General features: G+C 43.1%; 1 protein-coding gene across 5 annotated transcripts in view; it reads left to right on the forward strand.

The window, feature by feature from the left end:
• Positions 1–24578, forward strand: part of LOC138245921 (zinc finger MYM-type protein 1-like) — a 69005-nt gene that overhangs the window by 40879 nt on the left and 3548 nt on the right. For 2 of the 5 annotated variants that reach the window (XM_069199983.1, XM_069199986.1), the window contains exon 2: positions 4885–4971. The exons of 2 other annotated variants lie outside the window; for them this stretch is intronic. The gene's annotated coding sequence lies outside the window, so the exon portion shown is untranslated. Of the gene's footprint in view, positions 1–4884; positions 4972–8026; positions 8126–24578 lie in introns of all 5 variants that reach the window. One more of the 5 variants, XM_069199985.1, reaches the window with a different exon arrangement.

A 24578-nucleotide genomic window follows, 5' to 3' on the forward strand; every position in this document is an offset into this window, starting at 1 on the left:
ATCTCCAAGGAAGCCACCCAGAAACTCCTTAAGTCTGGCACCCTCAGACCCGTGCCCCCCATCACATTTTCAACCTAGCCCCTGCCACCATTGCACCAGTGCTCTGCCGGGCTATCAACCGCTCCATCGAAACTGCCACCTCCCCATCCGACTGAAAGCATGCAGAGATCAACCCACTTCTAAAGGAACCCTCTGCCAACCCAAAGGATTTGAAGAATTACACACCCATTTCTCTGCTCCCCTTCCGATCAAGGTAACTGAAAAGCCCATCAACATGCAACTCATTGAGTTCCTCAAAGAAAACCAAGGCCTAGATGCCTCCTAGTCTGGATTCCGAAGCAACCACAGCACCGAAACCACCGTCCTCGTAGCCACTGACAACAGAATGAGAGCAGTCCCTGCGTGAATGGAAACTAGCTGCCTCAAACTCCACTTTAACAAGACCGAGATCCTCGTAATTGGCTCCACCCCCTCCTCCTGGGATGACTCCCGGTGGCCAACCACCCTAGGAAATGCCCCCACTGATCATGCATGCAATCCAGGCATCATCCTGGACTCCATGCTCTTCATGACCTGCCAAGTCAACGCCCTCTCATTGTCCTGCTTCCACACCCTGTTCTTACTTCAGAAGATTTTCAATTGGATCCCCACCAAGACAAGAAGGATGGTCACCCATGTCCTTGTCAGCAGCAAACTAGACTACAGCAATGCACTCTACGGCAGCATCACAAAGAAGCTCCAAACAAGACTACAGAGAATCCATAAGGCAGCAGCCAGAGTCATCCTGGACATCCCCAGCAACAGCCACATCTCCCCTTACCTCGGAGACCTGGGTTGGCTCTCGGTCAACAAAGGCATCACCTACATGCTACTGACGCACACCTACAAGGCACGGCACAACATAGGACTGGCCTACCTAAACCACTGCCTGACCTTCTAAGCTCCCCCCTCCTCCTACCCCACCCCCCCCCCAAGCAGCTTGCATCTGCTCAACTCGCCGTCACATAAACAAGTCCTGTTGACTTTGCCGAAGCTTGTTGGGCTATATCCGATAGACACGTTTTGAGATGGCCCTCAATCTGAGGATGTATATATGTGGAAAGAGAAAGCATTATTTTCATAAGTTGTAGTAGCGTATTTGAGCATCCACATTTTTTCAGTGCACAAATTAAGGCGAATAATTTCCTAAGATTAATCAGGTTTAGGTTTTGATTAATAGGAAATAAGTTGTGGCCATTTTTATAACACATCATTAGTGATTTTGTTTATCTATGTAGCTGCTTCCCATTGACAATAATCAGTTAGGAGCATCTTGTTTGCAGAATGGCAGAGGGTTTAGGGTTTAGGGTCCCATAACTACCATAAGAGATGAGGCAGTTAATGTCCCACTCTTGTCATATGTGGGAAAATTAAGACCTGTGCATATGATTAATTTTCTGTTAGTCTGTTCAACTTTTCAAATTGTATGGTGCTCTGTGTACCTCTTTGTTACATCATCAAGAACATTTTGTGAACATAATGTTATACAAGCACCATGGCATACAGCAAGCTCAGGTATACCAGTTACCCAGCTTGGGCAGATAGAACAGGTAAGTTATGGCCCACACATCTCCCCCCAACTTACCTGGAGAGAATGTGTGTTAGGTACTGTTGGAAAATGGCCCTCTCTTGAAGTCACCCTAAACTTTTTGCCTTCCTCCTCCTCCTTTTTCTGACCTCATCCTTTTTGACTTTAGGCCTCTGGGCACTGCCAGCCAGTGCTAGTGTGCATGTGCTCTCTCCCAAAATATGGTAACATTGGCTCATAGCCAATTGGCATATTTATTTTACTTGTAATCCCTAGTAAGGTGTCCTACATGTGCCCAGGGCCTGTAGATTAAATGCTGCTAGTAGGCCTGCAGCACTGATTGTTCCACCCACATAAGTAGCTCCTTACCGATATCTCAGGCCTGCCATTGCAAGGCCTGTGTATGCAGTTTCACTGCCACTTTGACTTGACATTTAAAAATACTTGCCAAGCTTGAAACTCCCTGTTTTCTACATGTCACTCCCCAAGGTAGGCCAGAGGTAACCTATAGGGCAGGGTGCCATGTAAGTAAAAGGCAGGGCATATATTTATGTGTTTTACATGTTCTGGTAGTGAGAACCAGATGATTCTGCCTTCCCCAAATGTGCTCTCCAAGGGCTTGGATTGAGCTTGCCTCCTGTTTGGAAGTCTCAGGGCCAACAAAGACTTCATCTACTAGCATCTAGCTAGTTCACCGACTTCAACGACTCCAGCACAGACTTCAGTGACTCCAGCACCGCAGCCGCAACAGCTCAGTGATCTTCGCTGCATGCAATGACCGCGACCTGCAATTTAAGTCCGACGACACTGCTGACGTCCCGCAGTGTGATCGCAACACTGTTGTCAACACATCACGTCTTGACCGACTGGTTCCATCGACCCTGCCGGGTCAGAAGGAACCAATGTCTCGCCACTGCACCAGCTCCTTCTGCAACCAACGCCTCCCCTGCTTTGCAGTGCGTAACTGACACCTCACTTCCCCGGATGCCGTAAGGGACTGATGTCGCACTGACTCCAGCGACTCATCACCTCCATGACTCCATGGTATGTCTTTGTTTCTTTGTTTTAAAGGTACTGTAGCTTGGGGGTCTGTGCGACTCCGTGACCGGCACCTGTGGCGTCAGATTATTGGGAACGATGCTGTAATATCCCCAGTTGGAGCCATTGTGTTTCTAAGCGCTTTAGTGGGATTTAATCTTTAAAAAATGCATAACTCTGCTTGTGTATGTTGACTTTTTGTCGTTTTGACATTAGTTTATTCAGAGAAATCTTATATATTTTTCTTAACCTGTGTGTTTTTTTTTTTTTTTTTTTTTTTTTTTTTTTTTTTGTGATGTCTTCACTGTAGCACTGTATGAGTTATTGCATACTACACACATAACCTTTTAAGTTAAACCTGCCTGCTCTGTGCTAAACTACCAGAGGGTGAGCACGGGATAATTTGGGTTGTGTAATAAGTTACCTTGACTAGGATTGTGGTCCCTACTTGGACAAGGGTGCATACCTCTCCCAACTAGAGACCTACATTTCTAAGAGATTTAAAAAAACAAAACTTGCTGGGATATGATTTATTTTTGTGAGTTACTGGCACACGTTCGCCCCAAGTGCCCACGCACACACATCTACACGTATTGCCATCAAATGTATGGCATTCTATAAGGGTTCATTATTTGCATGTTGTCATGTACGCATACTAGAACATCATTTATTTCCAGGCCTCTGTCTACAAATTAAAGCTAACTGAAGTATCTCTGGCCGCGTTTGTCTAACTGTACCGAAGCCATCATTCAATAGCAAAGAATTGTCCGGGAACCCAAAGTTGAGTTTCTGAGAGGGCTGTAAAACATCATTATTTTGCAAAAAATCAACTTTGTGGCTTGTCACGTAAAATGGGAAGAAAAAAAAGCAAATTCACTTGCAGATTCATGTTAAAACCATTGTGCCTTTCTCTTAACCATCAGTCAGACATTCTAATGAATACATGAACTAGAAGCATAGTAGCTGATTTTACGATAAATGTTGCTCACACTGTTGCATAATGCTAAACAAATGTGTACAAGCTAGTTAATGATTGCAAACGCCAAACAAACATTGGCAAAGCCAATCGATTTTGCTTATGTAACTGCTATTGGCTTTGCTAATGTGTTTTAGCCATGTTGTTCACCAGCGTGGCTCTGTTCAGCATGGCTAAAAGTTAACGGAATAGAGGAGAGTGGCGTGGGGTCTCGTAGGTTGGAATGACAGAGTGGAGTAGAGTGTTGTGGAGAGGCAGAGTGTGTTGTGTATTTGAGCGGCATAGTGTGGAATTGCGTAGAGTGGCATACACTGGAGTGGTGTAGAGTGCAGTGGCGTACAGTGCAGCAGTATAGATTAGAGTGGTGCTTAGTAGAAAGGAGTGGAGGGGTGTGGAGTTCAGAGTAAAGTCGAGTGGCACAGTCTGCAGTGATGCACGGTAGAGTAGCATAGAGTGGTGTAAAGTATAGTGCCATAGAGTCCAGTGGTGTGGAGTACAGTGTTGCAGAATAGAGTGTCAGAGTGATTGGTGTAGAGAGAAGTGGCGTAGAGTGCAGTGGTTAAGAGTAAAGTGGCATAGAGTGCAGTGACGTAGATTTTTTTCCAGAGTAGAGTGAAGTGGCATGGTGGTGTGGTGCAGGGAAGAGTGGCATAAAGTGTAATGGCAAAGGAAAGTGGCGTAGAGTGCAGTGGCATAGAGATTAGTGGTGCAGAGTAGATTGAAGTAGTGTTCATTGGATTGGCGTAGAGTGTAGTGTTGCAAAGTGGCGTAGAGTATAGTAGCGTAGAATGGAGTTGTGCAGGGTAGATTGGTGTGGCCTAGGCTGGAGTGAAGCCGAGTGTAGTGGTGAAAAGCGGTGTGGTGTAGTGTGGCAGAGAGTGCAATGGCATTTAGTAAATTGGTACAAGGTAGAGTAGAGGGGTGTAGTGTGAAGTGGCATAGATTGCAGTGGAGTGGAGTGGCGAAGAGAGAAGTATTCATAGTGGGGTAGCACATTGCCATTACAGACAAATAATTTTTAATTGAAATGACCATTACATTTGCATAGACATATAGTTTTACTATTAAAACTATACAGTGCGCAGGCAAAAATGCAGCACCTAGTTCGAAGATTTGTTTTGATCATATTAAAGTATTTGTTTCCAACACACTTCGGAAATAACAAAAAATATCCTTTATTTGTGCGTTCATAATTCTGATATATTCTGAAATACTAACACATGTTGTTGTATGGTAGAAAACAAAACTCTTGCCTACCCCCGGTATCCAGCAAGATTGTCACATAAATCCTCTTATTTTGCAGTCCGAGAAAGAAAAGTAAACGGGTGCCCTTGGAAGACAGAGCCTGGCATTTGACCTCAGTCTTTGAATGCACAGCTAATGTATTGAGGTAAGAACAAGATTTAAAGGCTTGTTCGTGGGAGGATGTAGAAAACACTGTTTAGGCAATTGGAGGGGCGACCTAAAGCAAATAAAGCCAGCAAATGGAAACCCAGAAAGTGTGAGTTACAAATCACAAAGCCAATGGTAATCAACGAGCAGAATTAATTCATAGGTCAACTTTCCTAAAGTCCTCAAGATGTCTTTAGCAAACCAGACCGCTGGCCTGTCTGGTAGACTGTGATCTAATGACACATAGATTCAAAGGCCATGATGACCTAGTAAGCAAATTCAAAATATAAGGAGCCCCCGATAGGCATGTAAGGTTTCTAGGAATATGTGAGTATGTGTAATCATACTTCAGCTGATTATATATGGTTATATGTGAATGTGTGTTGATAAATGTTCATACAAAGTAATAGCCTTATGCTTAATTTGACAGTGCAGCAAGGTGTAAAAATTCAGTAAAACAAAATCAAGTGCAAAAGTTGGAAGCAGAATTTAGCTATGCAGGGAAGTAGTAGTCATACACTCTTCTCGTTTTAAATGTGTGCTCTGTCATAAGTTTGGAACCTTTGAATTTGTAGTCTTACCAGTAGATTTGATTGTCTGAGGTGATGGTAAGAAACAAAACATGCAGATCATTGAAGGAGTTGAGGATATAGTAGGTGCGCGGTTATTATTGAAGTCTGTGAAAGATGGCTAAATGTGGAAATCGAAACTAGTAAGACATCAGAATAGGTGCAGATGAACAGGCCATTGGTGTTGGTGCCACAACAGAAGCAACAAGCATTAGAGAGCCAAAAAATGTTGAGTAGTTAGGAGATGCCAAGACAGATCTTTCGTTTGTGGCACATTAGACGGCGGCAGCGGTTTTCCAAAGGGGTTTTGGAATAATCACAAGAAAACAAATGCAACTTAAAGTGATATCCTGCTGTCAGCAGCAAAGCAGAGAACGGTGCTCATCCAGACTCGAGAGCAACTCCCAAGTAGAAAGTGATTGCATGATGACAGAGCTACACAGATGGGTGCAGTGAATTGATCATCTTAGTAAAATAACCATAATGACCACACCTGATCCTTTGAGAATAGACCAAATGAGTTTGAGTCCATAAAAATGCAGGTATACCTCGGAGTGTGGATTTAAAAAAAAAAAAAAAAAAAAAAAAAAAAGTAATAAACAATCCAGAGCCTATGATCTTAAAAACTGTAGCATGTGAAAGGGAGATTCCCAGCAAGCAGAACAGTGATGAATGTGGGCAGTTGAATACTTGACAAGCAGTTCAGCATATCACTTTTCTTCCTGCTAGGAACCTTCTAAGCACATCAGGATGCTGGCACACCTGCTTTCTCCCCTGTCATTCTCCATACATACCTATGCTGAACAGGTCGAGATACTGATAACTATCCAGCAGGCCACATCACAAAATACAAAAATAATTATCTTTGCGTCATGCCTCACCCTTACTTTCCCTCTCCACTCCTGCCCAAGACAAAACAAATAACAAACCACAGATGAGGTCTGCGCAGCTGCACAGAAATAAAAGGAAAGCCACCCTTTTCTGGGGCTTGCTGTACCCTACAGACAGAAATAGTTCAAACCAAAAAAAGGTAGGGTCTACATGTCTGTTTACAGATAGTGGGAATACAGCCTGGTTACTGTGCCTACAACTTACCTGTACATTTAGATGCAGGTAGTAGTACTGCAGCATCCAAACTAATAGCCTTGTGGGTTTCCATGTGTGAGGAAGTGATTGCTGCAGCCTTTACTTGGCAATGGAGATTGCATTGGAGGATGAAATCATGCATGACCTCTGTTTGCATGACGTATCGCATCACCATTGACTTCATTGATGGTATCATTAACACCACAGTGTGTCTGTTTAAATTGCTTTATTGGTAGCTACGCAGGTATTACAACCCAGTACTCTGCTTTTGACCTCCCACTACATCAGATGATAATACAAATTAAATCGATAACATCACTTTCTACACCATCAAGACATCATTGACAATTAAGATTCCACAAATATCAAAGGCTCCAGCACCACTGGCAGCTAGCCAGTAGTACGGATATTCCAAAGGCAATAGACCGATTTCGTAGTTCAACTGACAGGTGGAGAGCAAAGGCTGCAGTTCCACTGGCAGCTAACAGATGTCCTCCTAATTATATAAAAAAAAAGTGTTCTGTCGGAGATTACACGGAAGCACAGGGCTGAATTTTCTCTGACCTCAAATGGGGCACATCCGAAGTAGTGCGCATAGACTACCGATAACGCAGATTCAGAATCACTCTTCAAATAAAAGAGCAGCCAGTCAGGGGAGGTCTTCAGATTTATTAGTAAATCCTGCTGCACCAGAGCTTCTATGGATCAACCGAACAGAGTCCCCTAGTCAGTTTACAGACTACAGTTTTTAGACCTTCGTAAGTGCATTGAATATAAGGGAAAGAAGTGATCTCATCACACAATCAGACAAGTAAAGGTCATTGCAAGATTACCACCCCAGGAGGATTTTTCTTCTACAAGTTTTGCTGCCTATTGCTGCCAATAATTTATTAACTTCCTTCCTTGCTCCAGTACTTGGAAGTACTTCATACACAGATGTTTTACCACCAAACTTGAGAACAGAACTGGGAGTTAAAATAACGGTTCAATCTCGTGTGAGTGGCCGCACATTTACTCCGTCAGCGGTTCCCTTTGAACTCTGATAAGTGTGTGGAGCTAGGTGACAGACCAGCATTTCTTTACTTATCTCTGAACCATGGAGCGAACATTCTGTAATGGAAGCAGTTATTTGTGCACACAGTCCAGCTAACATTTCCATGAATCCAGAGGGCTCTAATAACAGTAAACCTTGTTTGCACGGGAGGACGGAGCAGAAAGTAAAATGGTTTCTTTATTCTATTCTATTCCATTCACCAGTTTTGTAAAGCGCATGGCTACCCGACACCGGACTTCCCAGCGCTAGACGCTTAGATAGAGTGAGAATCGATAAACTACTTAGGGAAACAGGAGGGTTTTTAACTGCTTTCTGAAACTCATGAAATTATTTTCAATTCTCAGGCTGATTGGCAAGGAGTGCTAGAGTTTGGGTGCAAGATATGCGAAGGATCGTCCTCCACTTCTAGCTCTCTAGACTTTGGGAACAACAAGAAGATCAAGGTGACACTTTGGTTTGTTTGAATTATTAGAGATAGTGTCTTGAATTGTACCCTGCGACTTATGGGCAACCAATGAAGGGTTTTCAGTGTTGCCCATGAAGACTGCGTTTTAGGAGCAGCAGCGTTCTGAATAATTTGAAGTTTTTTGTAATGACCTGTCATTAAGCTACCCAAAAAAGTGAGTTGCCATAATAAAGGCGTGACAGAATAAATCTCTGAATGACTATTTTTATTGACTCCACTGGAATCCATTTTAAAGTTTTCCTGTAGGCTCCCAGGTGTCTGAAGCAGCAGCCAGCCACCTTCTTTGCTTGAGAGGCCATAGAGAGATGATTGTTTAAAGTAATCCCAAGGCTCCTAACTTTGAGCTTAGAAAATGGGCGTTCCCCGGGGAGGAAAGCCAACTAATCTGCTCCCAGAGAGTTAGATTATTGCCCCCTATCATACCCTGAATGTTCTCTCCATTCACAGCTAGGCAGCTGGCTGCCATGCATTTTGACATCTTCTCTCAGCAGCTATTGAGTTTCATATAGCCTGTGTCGAAAAACTGAAAATGAGAACGGACGGACAAACGAACATGTTGAAAAGTGTGGGGTTGAATAATGAGCCCTGTGAAAGCCCGCATTTTAGCTGATGACTAGTTGAACAAAAAGGTCCCTCGCTGACTTGAAAACTCTGCTTATCTAAAGAAGAGGCTAAGCATTTAAAGCCATTCCTTGTGATGCCTGCTTCTTCAAGTCGATGCAGTAGGATAGAATGGGAGACTGTATCGAAAGCAGCCCTTAGGTCAAGAAGAATCAGAGCCACTGAGCGGCCCTGATCCAGGATCATTTTAAGGTCTTCTGTGGCCCTTAAGAGTGATGGTTCTGTTCCATGTCCGGAACGGAAACCTGCTTGAGTAGGATTAAGGATATAGTTGGCTTCCAGGTATTCTGCAAGGTGCCGGTTTATAATCTTCTCCAAGATTTTACTAAGTCCAGGGAGTAGAGCTATAGGTCTATAATTTTCCACCACCTGTGGATCTAGAGTGTGTTTTTTTTTTTTTAAAGTAGCGGACGAATTATGGTGTCTTTCCATTCCTCGGAACAATGCAGTATTTGTGTGTGTGTGTATATATATATATATATATATATATATATATATATATATATATATATATATATATATCCTGTCAAAGCAGAAATCACTACATCTCGGCCTCAATAAAATGTCTGTTGGAGTAGGGTCAAGAGGTGAGCCTGACTTGACTAAGCCTGCCATGGCAGCTACGTCCTCTTTGATCAACTGGGGGAAACATGAGAAGTTTAATGTTGGTATTATTACTTGTGATCATTCCATCAGTCTTGTCCTTGTGACCTGCTATTAAAGTGTCTTAAATATTACTCGCTGTCCCAAGAAAGTGGTTCACAAATAATTCACAGCATTCTACTGTTGGGGGAGGTCTAGTGTCCACAGCCTCATGTTTTATAAAGTAATAATTTATAAGATTATAAATCTTCTTTGAGGAGTTTGAGAAATGCTTGATCCTTTCTGCCAAATCATTTAACCGGGCTCTGCAGATAGCATGTTGATATTTTTTCAGTGAAGTTTTGTAAACCTGTTTGCAACCAACGTCGTAGTTGACTCTCCACTTTCTTTTGCATTTTTTACATTTAAAAAAAAAAAAAAAAAATGTATACATTCTTTTCCTTATTAAACTTAAATGGCTTCCCCAGTCTCCCTTTTGAATGCTCTGATAACACTGGCATTCTCTCTGTTTATTTTCTTCATCTGCATGAGTTCGGGCTCATCTGTATGTATTCGCTTGAGACACTATATCTACTGTTACTAATGCTGACATGAACTTTAGAAATACAGACTGAAATATAAGATGGTAGGTAGGGCTTGTATAAAGATGCAAATGCAAAAACAACAGATGATGGACATAATGCAGAGCAAATCAGGCATTCACCCCTAGTCAGAGATCTGAGTTTTCTTTCTTGCCATGCCATTCCAGTTTGGATCCAGCCATATGCAAATCAGTCTTGAACCTGCTCCCCATGGGAACAGTCCAGTCTGAATTGCCAGGCCAGGTCTCCCCTGGACCAGAAACAGCCCTCCTGGGACCAGTTTCAGGGTATCACCCTTCATCAGACAGGCTAGCTTGAATCTGGTGGCATAGCAAGCACGGGACCCACGTCTGGCTTGCCCTTCACACATGGGGCGACAAATGCAAAAACAACAGATGGTGGACAGAATGCAGAGTAAATCAAGCATTCACCCCTAGTCACAGATCTGGGTTTAATCCATTGTGTTTTATTTTTTTTTGTTTTTTTGTTTTTTGCTTGCTTACCATGCCATTCCAGTTTGGACCCAGGCATACTTAAATCAGTCTTGAACCTGCTCCCCATGGGAACAGTCCAGCCCGAACTGCCAGGCCAGGTCTTCCCCTGGACCAGAAACAAGCATCCTGGGACCAACTTCAGGGTATCACCCTTCATCAGCCAGGTTAGCTTGAATCTGGTGGCATAGCAAGCACAGGACTCACCCCCAGTCACAGATCATGGCAGGCAAAAAAAACGAATGCACCAGAGAAAGGAGGTAAGACAGATCTACAAAAAAACGTACAAAGGACGCATACCAAGTCAAAGGAAAGAGCAAATAAAAAAGGAAAATAAATAAATAAATAAATAATGAAGGGGAGAAAAAAAAGTGAAAGAATGAACTTCTGATGAAGAAAAAAGAGAGGAATGAATCGAGGAAAGAAATAACCAAGTTTTTGCGTGTTTGAAGAGGAGGGAGCAAGAGTAAAAGGGGAATAAAAAAAGGGAGAGGAGTAGAAATAAACAGTTGAAAGAGAGCGAAACAGTTGATGTGTGGATTTTAAGAGCTGGGAAGAGAAAAGTAGGTGAGAAAGAAAACATTGAGAGTAACCAGCGTAAAGGAAAGAAGGGAGTGAGATAGGTGAAACAGACCCTCCCAAATAAAGATGGCAGCTAAGAATAGATTTAATTGTGTCCCCCACAGCAATTTTGGGGCACTTCATGGTCCGAGCTGTGCCCCGGCCCAGTGCTGGAATAACAGTAAGGCAGCGGGTGAGGAATGGGAAACTGAGCACCGTGCAATTCCTGGTATTGGAATAATGGAGCGCTGCAGGTTAGGGTTGAGGTGCACTGACAGAGTTGTATGTGGGCTACAGTAGTAGCATAATAACGAGCACACAAGGTCAGAAGTGAGGTATGTTAATGGAGCTACGTGTGGAACCTAGTATTGGTGTGCCAGTGTTGCCAAGTGTTAATCTGGAGGTTACCTGGTGAAGCTGCTAGTAGGGCCCAGTATGGTAGTGACATTGCCGCTTAACTACAGAAGCAATGAGTCCTGAAGGAGGTGTGAGTGAGCCTTAGTACTGAGAAGAAATGTGCACTGAATGTTAGAATTTATGGATTCTGGTGGAGCCATGATGGTTCCCATCAACAGTGGCATTGGATGTTAGACTTGAGGTGCTCTGTCTGAGCTGTGTTTTGCTCTTTTGGGTCCAATATTGGCATTGCAGTGTGACTTAATATTAAAATTGAGCTGCTGTAATGGAACTGTATGAGTGGGGTCCGCATATAGGAAAGGAAGTGACCTCGGTGGGGTAGAGCTGAGGCGTACTGATGGAGCTGCACCTGAGGTCCCAGTACTGGAACAGCAGAGTGTACTGACTGCAAGAACTGAGGTGCTGTAGTAGAGAGTGTGTGGGGTTCCTGGCACTGGCACAACTGAGGGCTTGAAGTGTGTGAACTAAGGTGCACTGATGGAGCTGTGCCCAAGGTCCCAATACTGGAGCAGCAGAGTGTACCTACTGCAAGAACTGAGGTGCTCTGGCAGATGGCGTGTATGGGATTCCTGGCATGGCTGAGGGCTTGGAGTGTGCGAACTGAGGTGCACTGATGGAGCTGCGCCCAAGGGTCAGTACTGGAGCAGCAGAGTGTTTTGACTACAAGAACTGAAGTGCTCTAGCAGACAGCATGTGTGGGGTTCATGACACCGGGCGTGGCTGGGGCTTGGAAACAAAGTAAAAAAACAAGTCTCCTAAAGACTAGATAAACAGGACAAAGCGTAATTATAAGTAGTTGGTCCCTGCTCCCACACAGAAGGAGGAACAAAGAGGCATGTCTGACCACTAGCAAAAAAGGATTTTTAAATGACACTGAAACTAACAAATGAAATAGCTGGAAACCCACAGAAGAAGTATACTTAAAAGTATACAAGGGGTCATACACTTAGACTCGACCTAAAAAGGGAAGACTGGCTTCTGGACTGGACGCTGCAAGGAAAAACTACTCAGCAACCGAACCACCAAATCGTCCACATCTTGCATATTTTCCCAAGGAGAACAGAGGGCCTTAATAGCAGCTAACTTGGCGTGTAACGTAGACACAGCTGGACGCTTCTCAAACCCCTCCCACAAAAATTGAAGATCCTTGGGAAGAGAACACTCCAGTGGAGAAGCCCCAACCAGCTCACACCACTTCAGTCATATAATCGCCAATGGAATAATTTCCGGAAGTGTAGCCGTCTTTCTAGACCTTTGCACTGCCACTGCTAAATGTCAGGAGATCCCCTTATGTTGCCACCCCCCTCCTCTCAATTTCCACACTGACAGGCGGAAGCGCCTGAGATCCAGAGAGGGGAAAGACCTGAGAGGAAATGGAAAAGATGGGATCAACTAAGGATACCTGATCGCCATTCCTCTGAGAGTGGGAAACCACGGCCTCCATGGCCACAAAAAGACCACTGCAATCACAAACATTTGATACATATGGCATTGAAGGTTGTCCAGCTGTCCTATGGCCCTGCCCTGCACCCGGGCTCCCCCTACATATGAACGAGAAACTGGTTAATCAAAGCCACTGGAGGAAATGCATACAACAGGCACTTGGGCCAAGGAATTGTGAAGGCATCCACCATATCCACCAAGCCCCAAATGCCCCCATCTGAGGAAACCGGGCACAAATCCTAAGCACCTGGACATTTAGGCGGGAAGCAAAGAGATCCAGGAAGGGAACACCAAACCTCCTGCACACTTGTCAAAACATGTCCTCCGAGAGAGACAACATCTGTAAGGGAGGGAAAGAACGACTAAGGGCATCCGCCACCCCGTTATGTATCCCCTGCACATAAAATGCTATTGGAGAAGGAGGATGTAACTCTCCCCACTAAAACAACTGCAGAGCCACTGCATTGAAGGACTGGAATAAATACCCCCTTGGTTGTTGAGGTACGGTACCGTCATCTGATTTGTCTGACCTCCCCACCAGATGATGACCCTCCAGAGTACGATGCAACCTCTGGACAGCTTGATAGAAGGCCTTCTACTCCTTCGGACTGAATGACTTGCGGGGCTCCTGAAAGGATGATCAGGGCTGAAAAGAAAGGTCCCTCAGCTGAGGGAACTGGCATCCGTGGAAAGAATCGAGGGAGGGGCAGGCTGCAAAGGCACCCTCTGGAGGAGATTGTCCAGAACCGTCCACCATATCAGGTCTCCCAGAATGGGGGACACACGCACACACGCACCCCGCACCCAACCTGTTGCAGGTGGGCAGCCGCCTCTGTGCATGGCCTTTAGATCTTCCTCTCTGTCAAATTGAAAAAGTGAAGAAGCTGATTGTTTTTGGAAAATACCCTATGATCACTGTTCTTTTGTCCATGAGTTCCAATGGGCACAGTACAAGTCTTATGGTAGTTGAACTTCTGTAGGTTGCAGATGAGCATTTAATGGTCAGGGAATACGGCACTCTGTTGGATGAAACTACAATGTACTTTTTGAATGTATTGAGTTTTCTTATAAATCATTTGAGACGTTTTTGCTTGATTTCTCTATTGAATGAATGGAGTATTGCTGCCTGCTTTATTTACTGCCTTTGTTCCTTTTTATGTTGTCTTTGCAGTATCCTCTTTTCTGAAATTGTGTTGCTGATTCTTCCATTTGTTGTTGGTAAATCTTTGGGCAACTACAATTTCTTTTGTCTCAGGAACTCACCTTTGGGTATATTACGTGTTTGCTGTACTGTATGGCAACTCTTATGGTGTACTGCAGCATTCACTTCTGCCAGTTTATATATATCCAAAAATTTGAATCATATAGCCAGATATTACATTGAATTATCCCAGATATATATAATCATCACCATTATCATTTCTGTTCCTTTGTAGCATAACAATCCTTGAATTAAAAGTTTGCTGGTCTGAAATGTTTCCATACCACCTGTGATCTGATGTATGTAAGGAAATGACATATTTATAGCATTACCTTCATTAATACAGTTAATACAAGTGATTGCTCAACATTTTCGTAAGGGCTAGTACCCTACAACTCATTCTTTGAAATATATCTTAGTACAGTCATACAAACCTATTTAGTGACTTGCCCATTATGTATCTAAGCTGCACCTTTAACATTTCTATTACTCCACAAGCCTTTTCATACGCATTTGCTCAGTTAAACCTATTCATAAATGGGAGCATAGCATCATTTTTCCTCCTAGCTAGTACTGCCAGAATTTTGTCCCAGAACTGGGTCATATCTGCTCCAGATCCACCCCTTTGCCTTTTTATGTGCAGGGTCGTGTTTTCCAAATCTGCCCACTTCCGTACTTTAGACAGTCAAATTGTAATGTCCAAAAAGAAAAACAAGAGTGCGACCAATCTGCTAGAAAAAGAACCAGGGGTAATAGTTTATAACAAACAGTGGTTTACTATCAACTTAGTTATAAGGATAATGCTAAATAAATCAGAGGATTCTGCTGTTATCCACAGTAGAAAAATAGATCCAATTATACATGAACTAATCGAAAACATGATCAAGTATGCATGGAGGATAAGTGAAGAATCCCTCCAAACCTTGAAACGTCTACTAGCCCGCTCCCTAAAGAGAGTCCGATTTTATCTGGGCAAGCTATTTTTAGGGCCTACCAGCCCTTTCTGGCAAGAGAGCTCATGCTAGCAAAGAACAGATGTCTTGATCATTCAGAAAGTGAGTGAGCAATAAGGATGCCTTGAATTCTTGCTTTTATCTTGTCGCATTTGCTCTGTGTTCAAAGACAGAGGCCAAAAATCAGCTTATATCCCCTTACAAACTACTGCTTATTTTATCCTAGAGATTGATGCTTATAACACAACATTTAAGTAGCTGGTAAATGAACTATAGAAACATTTATAAATATATCTGCACTCAGAAAAGCATGTTTTGCAATTCTGAGGTCTGGTGGAAGCACAGATTGGTGATGTGTAAATGATAAATATTTTATCAAGCCAGATTTCCACACATTACACTACATAGTTTTATCAGTAAAACTATATGCCAAAAGGAAAGTTTGTGGCCATTTCAATGTAAACAGTGCTGTCTATAAATGACACTGAACTACTACATTGGTAATGTATTAATTAAAAGTGAGTTTTTAAACGTGAACTTAGAAACATTCCTTCTCTCGCCAATATGACAAAGCTATTAGTGAGCAAAGAGGCAAGTTGGGGCTCATGGGCATCTTTTATTTTGGTTAGATTCTTATTAAACAAGGAGCACAAGCTTAGTCTGTTAAGTTGAAGAAACGTTTTTTTGCACAGCACTCTTACTGAACTCTTGCGTATTTGAAGGTAGTCTCTTATATGATAATGAGAAGAAGACAACACATTAAGTAAAATGTTTGCCTTTTATCGCACAGTTTAAGACCGTTGTATGGGACAGGCACTTTACAGTTAGGTCGAGTAGATTACACAAGTCAATAGACACGCGGGTCTGGTAAAATTAATTTGATTATTTGAGGTCTGCTCAGCGCTCCTGCATACTTGGCAATATTTTAGAAGAGAAAGGTGGGACATTTCTAGACAAAAATCAGGAGAATGTATTTTCCCCCATTGACTTCTATTCGGGCTGAGTTGGGTTACGCTTATGTATGGGCTTTTTAAGACTGCTGCTGCAGGATTGGATATTGGGTACACAAATGTATGGGTTGTTTTTTCCTTACCTGTCAGGAGCACAGAGAAAGCACAATGGCAGGCAGAACGAGTGAATTGCAAGTGCTGTACTCTGTCCTGCAGGAGCAGTTACTGGCAGTGCCTACTCTGAGTTACACAAGCAAGGCCCTGTGAGCTGGAACCCGCAAAGAAATACGGTTTTTACATGCAGGAATCTGGAGGGAAGAGACTAGCCTTGAAATCAATAGTCTACTGCCTTAATCGGGAATGTTGGCATGTATGTTCCTGGTGGACAAGAGAAGACAAATTGGACCCTGCTGTAGTCGTAGCAGACTAGTAAATCAATTCTCCAAGGTAAAAGGTTATCAGTTATCCCATGAGGAAAACCAGAGTTGGCAGGATGCCCACCAAGTGAATGAAGCCAGTCATAAAACTGGGTGAAGAATGGCCCATGTAATATTGTGGCACATATGGGAGATCTAGGTCATTACTGTTTGTCTTTCTTTTGGGCAGTTGCAAAGCTAGTTCTGCAAATTGAGAGCTAATGTTACTCTTCTTGGGTCGCGATATTAGACTTGTTAAGCATTTTCCAGCTGTCTTTAATCCATCCTTCCTTTCAATTCTTAATAGCAATTCTAGTTATAATTAGGGTGAATGCACAATAGAAAAGGCATTTTATAGAATGTTTGCCACGTATGAGACATCTTCATCAAATTTCCAAAAACATGTATGTGAACTTTATGTAAATGTGTGTGGCCCACATTTGAGGAGTCATACAGTAAACCAATCTTCCGAATTTAGCCCTAATTCGGTATGTCAGTAGCTAATTTGAACCTAAAGAGAAGTTGTAAAGAAAATGGAAAAGACGGTCATAAGATAGTGATATATGCAAATTGTCCTGGATCTATATTGGTAATGCTGTCAAGTTCAAATTACGCCCCTTGGAACAGGAATTGGCAGACAAGTTCAATATTTTAGGAACTGACATAGCGTCCCTGCATCTTCAGCATTTGTGGCTCTCATGGCCAAGTGCAGATGGGTCCTACAACAAGGCAGTTGTGGCCTCTGGGCCAACCAGACTGAACTTCAGCAGGTATGCAACTTCTTCCTCTGTGGCATGGGCAACGGTAGGATCTGCATGCAGCCCACAGTAGCTGCCAGCAAGCCTGTTGGGACTTGTGCTTGTGAAGTCTCTGAAGTAGTTCTCGGCAGAAACCGCACAGAGCGACCAGTAGACCGCTCTCTGGTTGCTCCTGGCTTCCCTCGCTAGTGTAGTCCGCTTTCTCTGGGTGTTCCTTGTGCTGGGTAAACAATTGGCTTCTCCTCCTGAACAGTCTCTTTTCCCTCAGGACAAGGCACACTCTTGCCCTCTTTCAGCGAGGCAGGCTTCTAGCAACAAGGCAAACCCTCCATTTCTCCAGAAGAAGACTTAAGGTGATTTCCCTCACCTCTGGGAGACTGGCTGCTAAGGAGACACCAGCCCTAGTCACGCAGTAGTTCTTTAGGTACTCCTCGAAGCAGTTCCTTAGTTAGTCATGGAGAATCTGGAGCTGGAAGAAGGTGGGTGATTTGGATCCTCTGTTTATGAACATTTTTCCAAACAAGAGGCGTACGTCTCGTACTTCAGAAACTGGTTGGATTGCTTCTCTTTCATGTGTCCCCTTCTGGCCGCGCTCCAGACACAGCCCTTGTGTAAAGTAATGGCTCTCACAGTAGTTAGCAACTGAACTGGCTCCAAGCAAGGAGAACTCAAAACATGGACACAGAAGTGTGAGTTCTCTGCAGCTAGCTGTCATCAGCCTTTCTAAAACCATTATCAGTGACGGAGAAAAGGGCAGGTTCTGTCTAGAAACCTCATCTTGAACCACAGAAACTGCAGTCCTACCACACACCCCAGCCATCTAACAAATGGCAGTGGTCAGAAAGAAGTAATAAGCAGTGCCTTGCTAGCAAAGTTCTTATGGGATTTCAATTCACTATCTGGATCTCCAGCCACAGAACTGCAGCAAACATAATTCCTCTGTGTTGAATGTATCCTCATACTTCATCTTATGCAATGCTAAACTAGGGGCATACCAAATGTATCCTATTAGTTTCAGTACCAAGACTCGAGTTTTACTACCTTACATGTAACACAGGCTTACTGTACACACATTACACACTTGATATTCACATGGAAAGTGAGTGCAAGACTTTGGGCCTCACACAACAGCTGAAATTTACACAAGAGCGTTCTTTAGGCCATAGTCTCACTGGCACAGAGAAAAGGGTCTGGTCATGCTACAAATTGTAATACATGGTACTGTGGAACTTTAAGTGGTATGCTTAGGACACTGTCTATTATGAGGATACTCTTGGTGCGCCAGTTCAGGATGGTTCATCAACTGCAGATTGTTGTGGACAAGCATTGGCTTCTGCACTCAGGCTAGATAAGTTTGACCCCTTAGTCAAAATAAGTCAAGAGACCAGTTTCATTTGCATTCAGGCACTCATTGCAGGAGTACATGCCCGTTTAACATCATTGGGACTTTCCTGTGCCAACAATGCTAATCTGTAGCAATTGTTTAGCTGTAGCTATCATGTGGTACCAGGATTGAACGAACATTAGTCAATAGAAGAGAAGATATTTCAAGGTGTCTGTGAGTGTGTAGCGTTTTGAGGCAGTAGTAGTAGTAGTAGTAGTATAAGTACAGCTGTGTGTCAACTTTTGGGAGACTATAAAGACCTTTGTTCAATGAAGAATTGGTATTAAGTTGGTATGGCTGATATAGTGCTTGTCCAATTTCATTCAGTTTTTTTCCCATGATTTATTCAATATGGGAGTATCGGAAGCAAATTTTAGATTTCGGCTTTAGATTTATCTGTTACATCAACGTCTGTTCTAGTGGTTCTCTACATAGAGTCCCACTCTTCAGGTACTTTTTGTGATGTCCAAGTTTGCATTATAACCTTCATATTTCTTTAATATTTTGTGCACTTTATATTCTTGCGAAATACTTTATTTGGTAGGAGACCTCGGTTTTTAAGCCCTCTAAGTGGCTGTATTATTCTTTCATGATACAAGTGCCAAGTGGCTGATTCAGTGGTTTTTGAAATCAGTTATACAAATCTTGGTTAGCCTTTTTCCGCTGGAAAGTGAGTTATCCCAAGTCTTGATTTTTTTTTTTTTTTTTTTCTTAAATGCAGGCATCCTTTTTTTTTTTTTTTTTTTCTTCAGGACATTTATAGAGATCATTGTAAATAAAAACCATAGGAATATCATGGGCATGTTTGGAAATGTACAGTCTGTAAGTAACAAATCAAATGCAATTCTTTCAAACTTTCTGAAATGTTTATTGTGTTTAATTTCTTCTGTTGCAATTTGTAATGTTTACAAAGAAGGAATAAAGAGATCCCATTGCGTTCCACCCCTACACAAACCTTTCCAGTTCATTCAACCATTTCCACGAACACTATTCTAATTCCATCTCACTGCTGTTTTCACATAGAGAAGTGTTATTGCATGTCATAAGCCTTGTTCCCCACATACTTCCCCGTGGCCTTGTATATTGCGTTTAACTTGCAATAGAGGTGGTAAAGAAATAACACACCAGAGGAAAATATAGCTGATGAAATAAGCGGCTATACAGTGATTCTCCGCCCTAACCTTGTCAGTCTCCATAATGCCCTGCAAGACTCCCTACATGGACTAGCGGTTTTGGCACCAGCCCTTATGGCTTTTGTGAAGCCTTCAGGGGTGACAGGATTTACAAAAGCACCAGCCAGTTTCAACACTGCTATACTTTTTTTTTTTTTTGTTTTTTTTTTGCTAAACCGATTTTATTGATTTTAAACAACCACAAGTGGCAAAGATGCACAATTGACACATATATCAGATCACTAAAGAAGAGGCTGCGATTGTACAAGTCACTAACTCTTAAAACTGCAGAAATGTAATCTACATTGTCAACGATTCCATCCCTGGTGTGCTCTCAAACAACCGTACCCGACCACTTCCATCAAAGCCGCCCATGTTTATGTGGGCATCCCCTGACCTCGTAGACCATTTGCTCCTGCTACTCACACCAATCCACCCCTTGCCTCTGTCTCAACAGGTTAGGGGGAGCAGGGGACATCCAACTTGCAGCAGTGTGTTGTTTAGCATCTACGAGGTCTGTTGCCAGGAACGATCACTCAGCCATTGTACCCCAGATCCTTCAAATATCCCAAGCAGTATCAACAAGGGTGAAAGAGAAAAGAGAAACCTCTCACCCAAGAGCATCTGCTAAGTCTTGGATCACTCTCTTCCAATAGGTCGTCACCACAGAACAAGACCATACCATATGGTTAAAAATCTTCCTGCTCAAGCCTACATTGGGGGCAGGAGGGATGCGGGCAGAGGCCCGCTTGGTACATTCGGATCAGACAGAGGTAGGCAAAATAGAGATAATGAGTTTGGACCAGTCGCAATCAAGAGGAAATAGTAAGTTCTTGAGGGGCCTTCAGGGTGTCTCTCCAATCCTCATCATCCGTGGGACCTATCCAACCCTCCCACTGGGATCGGAGATGTTGCAGAGTGTCGGGTGGGTTGATTATCAAAGTACAGAAGATCTGTGAGAATCCTCCGTGTCCAAGGCTCCCCAAAAGGAGTATGACTTCTAGAGGACTAAATTCCTGTAGAATTTCGGATGTCCGAACATGAGTGTGGAGAGCATGCCGAATTTGGAGATATTAATAAAATTGGGTTTTTGCAAGGGTATATGGGTCTTGAAGGTCCTGCACCAGATATCTCTTAGCTGTTTGATGCCAATAAGGTCCCATGCCTTAAAACCTTGAAGCGTTGCCTCCTCCTTCAACAGGTGCTGTGCCAAAGATGGATCTGTTGGGTGAGTTTGGAGTCCCACTGCAGGCGCCAAAGCACCACCCGCCAGGCTAGGCACACCACTCTAGTTACCTGACGCATGGAGTTAGGGACCAGGAAGCCATAAAGCAGATTCTGGAAGCGTGGAAAACCCAATAATGAGAATTCTAGTCTGTAAGCAGGGTCGGACCACCCCCCATTAAACCAATTGTGAATAACAAAAAGGTGGGAAGCCAAGTAGCATGGATAAAGATTGTTCATTCACAGGCCCCCGTCATAAGGACCTCGTTGACAGTACGGGAGGGCAAGAAGTGTTCGGGACCCATGCTACAGAAATGTTCTTGCAGTGCCCTCCAAATCGCAAAACCACGACCTGGGTAGGTGGAGCAGTAAGTTCTGAAAGATGTATAGGGACTTGTATAGAGCGATTCGCCCTATTGCATTACGGACTAAAGACTGGAGATTGAATGTCCAGGTGAACTGCCTGTGTAGAGTGACCTAGATGCTCAAATATTTGAAGCTGAGCCGACAAATGGGAATATTCGTCTGCCAGTCAAAACAGTCCCTAGATGGGGCTAAGGGAACCAATACTGACTTGGAGGGGTTCATCCTAAGACCCAAGGCTGCCTCGAAGCATTTCAGCAGTTGGAGACATTGGGGACCATATATTGGTGGGTTCACAAGATATAGACTGACATCTTCTGCATATAGAGCTATGGGGGTCTTCATGGCCATATCCCTAGTTCCATCCCATAAATTGAGCGGCTGTACGGACTAGTTGGGCCAGTGGTTCAGCTGCCAACACGAAGAGGAGTGGGGAAAGGGGACAGCCCTGCCTAGTCCCTCGTTCTATTGGAAAAGGTACAGAAAGGACCCTGTTAATATAGAAGCGAGCCATGGGATTGGAATAAATGGCACTTACCATGCCCCAAAATCTAGGTCTCAAGCCAGCCGGGACAGCACTGATTGAAGATAGCCCCAGTCCACTGTATAGGAAGCCTTTTCAAAATCGATAAACAGTAGTGCTACATCATGGGACCATCGATGACGGTGGGCCAGGGCCACATGGAGCCGTCAGAGGCAATGTCTTGTGCTACGGAACGGCATAGAGCCACACTCATCCAGTTGTATCAAACTGCTATACTTAAGGCCAACCATGCAAAGCTCAAGCACAGATTCCTTGCTTTGGCACCAGCCCTCCCAGCTTTCTAAGTGGTCGAGTAGGAGGCTTGCTGCAGCCACAGGCCTGCTAGCCCTGCTAAGGCCTACAATGTAGCAGGGTGTAGACACACAGCATTCCTGAGCCCCCCCATCCTTACCCAAGCAAAAAATATATAATTCAGGATTTTTTTTAAATTTCATTTAGAGTTCGCAGGAAGGCAGCACCCGGATCTGATCTAATGCGGTCCTGGAGGTTCTTCAAACACAGAGTTATTGTGAGTCTGCACTTCCTATTGAAACCTGACTTAAGTTTAGGATGGTATGGCTCAGTCCTTCTGCAAATCAATGTGAACTAGTGTGAGTAGAATCTCACGGTTATGTATCTTTTCATAAAATTTAGCATCTAATGTCAAAAAAAAAAAATTTACAACGTCTGGAGAAGAATTTTTCTAGTCCTGATGAAGCACTAGTTGATCCGTATGGACGTAGCAAGGTGCGAAACATGTTGATTTACCAAAGTGGAATAAGTAAATACTTTTAGGGCCGCTCGTTTCTTAGAGTAAAGGACCATTACCTCCATAACTCTAGTCTTGTTTTTAATCTTGACCAAAACTCCCTTATCCTAATAAAATTGGTTCATCCGGGAGTGTCAGAGCCAATTTTAACATTTTCTTTTCTCTCCAGCCTTTTCTTCAACTCTGTCTTTTCTTGAAATTCTGGCAAAGAGGCCCTGATAAGGGTCCCGTCAGACATTGCAGGGCCAGTCTGACGTGGAGCATACCCAATGATGACACATGAGGGCCTCTGCTTCTGAATTTACCCATACCTGAGACACCTGAAAGTCTTTTGTGCTGTTGTATCTGTTTTGAAACAGTGTAATCTGTTATTTGATACTTTAAGTGATTTTAAACTTGTCTTGGAAAATGCTGCTGGTTTTTCAACTGCTTAATTTCCATTATAAACGCTGTAAATACTTACTATATAATAACATTCCATAAAAATAAAGTTTAATGCAAGGTTGATGGTGCTTAATAAGGCCTACAGCATAAAACTTTAAGTCATTAGTTTAAGTTAACATCGCCTCATCTACCACCCCATCACAAATATCAAACAAATTGTCATGTGCAAAATAACACTAATTTTAGTCTACAGTATTATGATTTGTATCTTTAATGATTACACAATGATGGATCCTATATTTGAAAAAAAATATTATTTTAAAACACCATAGCACAATACACAAAGTATAGTCAAACATTGGCATACTGCGCTATGTACTGTGCACTGAGGCAGAATGCAAAGAAAACCGAATTTGACCTGCTGGGGGTAGATGATAAAATGCTTACACCTGAAGCTGTAACAGAGAAACTCATAAAATATATTTAAAAAGCACTGGCATTCAAGGAGTATATTCAGGGGTGGTCCTCCTCCACTGGCTGAGCCAGCAGCTGAAAAGTAAAACAATATTTTACTATTGTTTTATTTTTCAGCTGCTGGCTCAGCCAGCATGTGCAGGGAGGGGCGAGGCCGGGCCATGGGAGTGGGAATGGAGTGCACCTAAGTGCGCATATAAGTTTGGCTGGCCATCTTAACCCGGCCTAACTGACATGCGCACTTAGATTCCTCAAACCCGGTGAAACTGCAGTCTCCCATTCACTGTATGAGCTGCAGACTAAGCCTCTGAGACCAATCCTGACGCTGCTCTTATGCTAAGTATAGTATGAGAGCAGCACCAGGATTGCACGGGGAGCCTGTGCTGGTGTCCCAAGGACTCCTGGGACACCAACCCCATCGACGGAAAAGGTGTGAGGTGCGGCTGCGGCAGCAGCAAAGGTAAGTGTTTTTTTTAATTTTTTTATTTCATTATTATTTTATCCTCCCGGCCCGCCACTCCCCTTGAGATTTTCTTCTGCCACCACTGAGTATATTAAAACATCCAACCACTCCCACTCCAGTCGCACACTAAAGACAATGTCCAACATATGGGCACCCAAAATAAAGTGTAACAAATTACCTATATTGCCTACAAATGGATAGAAATACGATTGGAAACGACAACAGCATGTACCACTACCATACAAAACATAAAATACTGCCATACACTGAATTACAAAGATTGAGATCTACAAAAACACCCCATGACCATAGTAATCGCAGACTTCAATGCCATAAGCTTTATCAAGATACCAGTACAATGCAATTCACAAAAAGCTGTTCTTCAATTACCATTTCTGTTCATTTTCATGCCTGCTAAGTCGTTGAACAATAATGCACATTTATACACTGCTAAACATATTTACACAGTCTCTCATTCGCACACTTTCACACCTCACATAAGATGGATGGCTATTGTGGTAATTCTGGCTAAATTAGTATTGCAGAGAGGGACGTTAGGCAGGCACTAGAGTAACCTGTGAAAATCTAATTTAATTTTACATTTAGTGCTGTAGTCATTAATGACACCCCCCTCCCCCCTTTAACCTTAACTTCCCTTTAAATTTAATTTTCACGGATT

The sequence above is a fragment of the Pleurodeles waltl genome, chromosome 7 (assembly GCF_031143425.1).
Source record: "Pleurodeles waltl isolate 20211129_DDA chromosome 7, aPleWal1.hap1.20221129, whole genome shotgun sequence".
NCBI lineage: Eukaryota > Metazoa > Chordata > Amphibia > Caudata > Salamandridae > Pleurodeles > Pleurodeles waltl.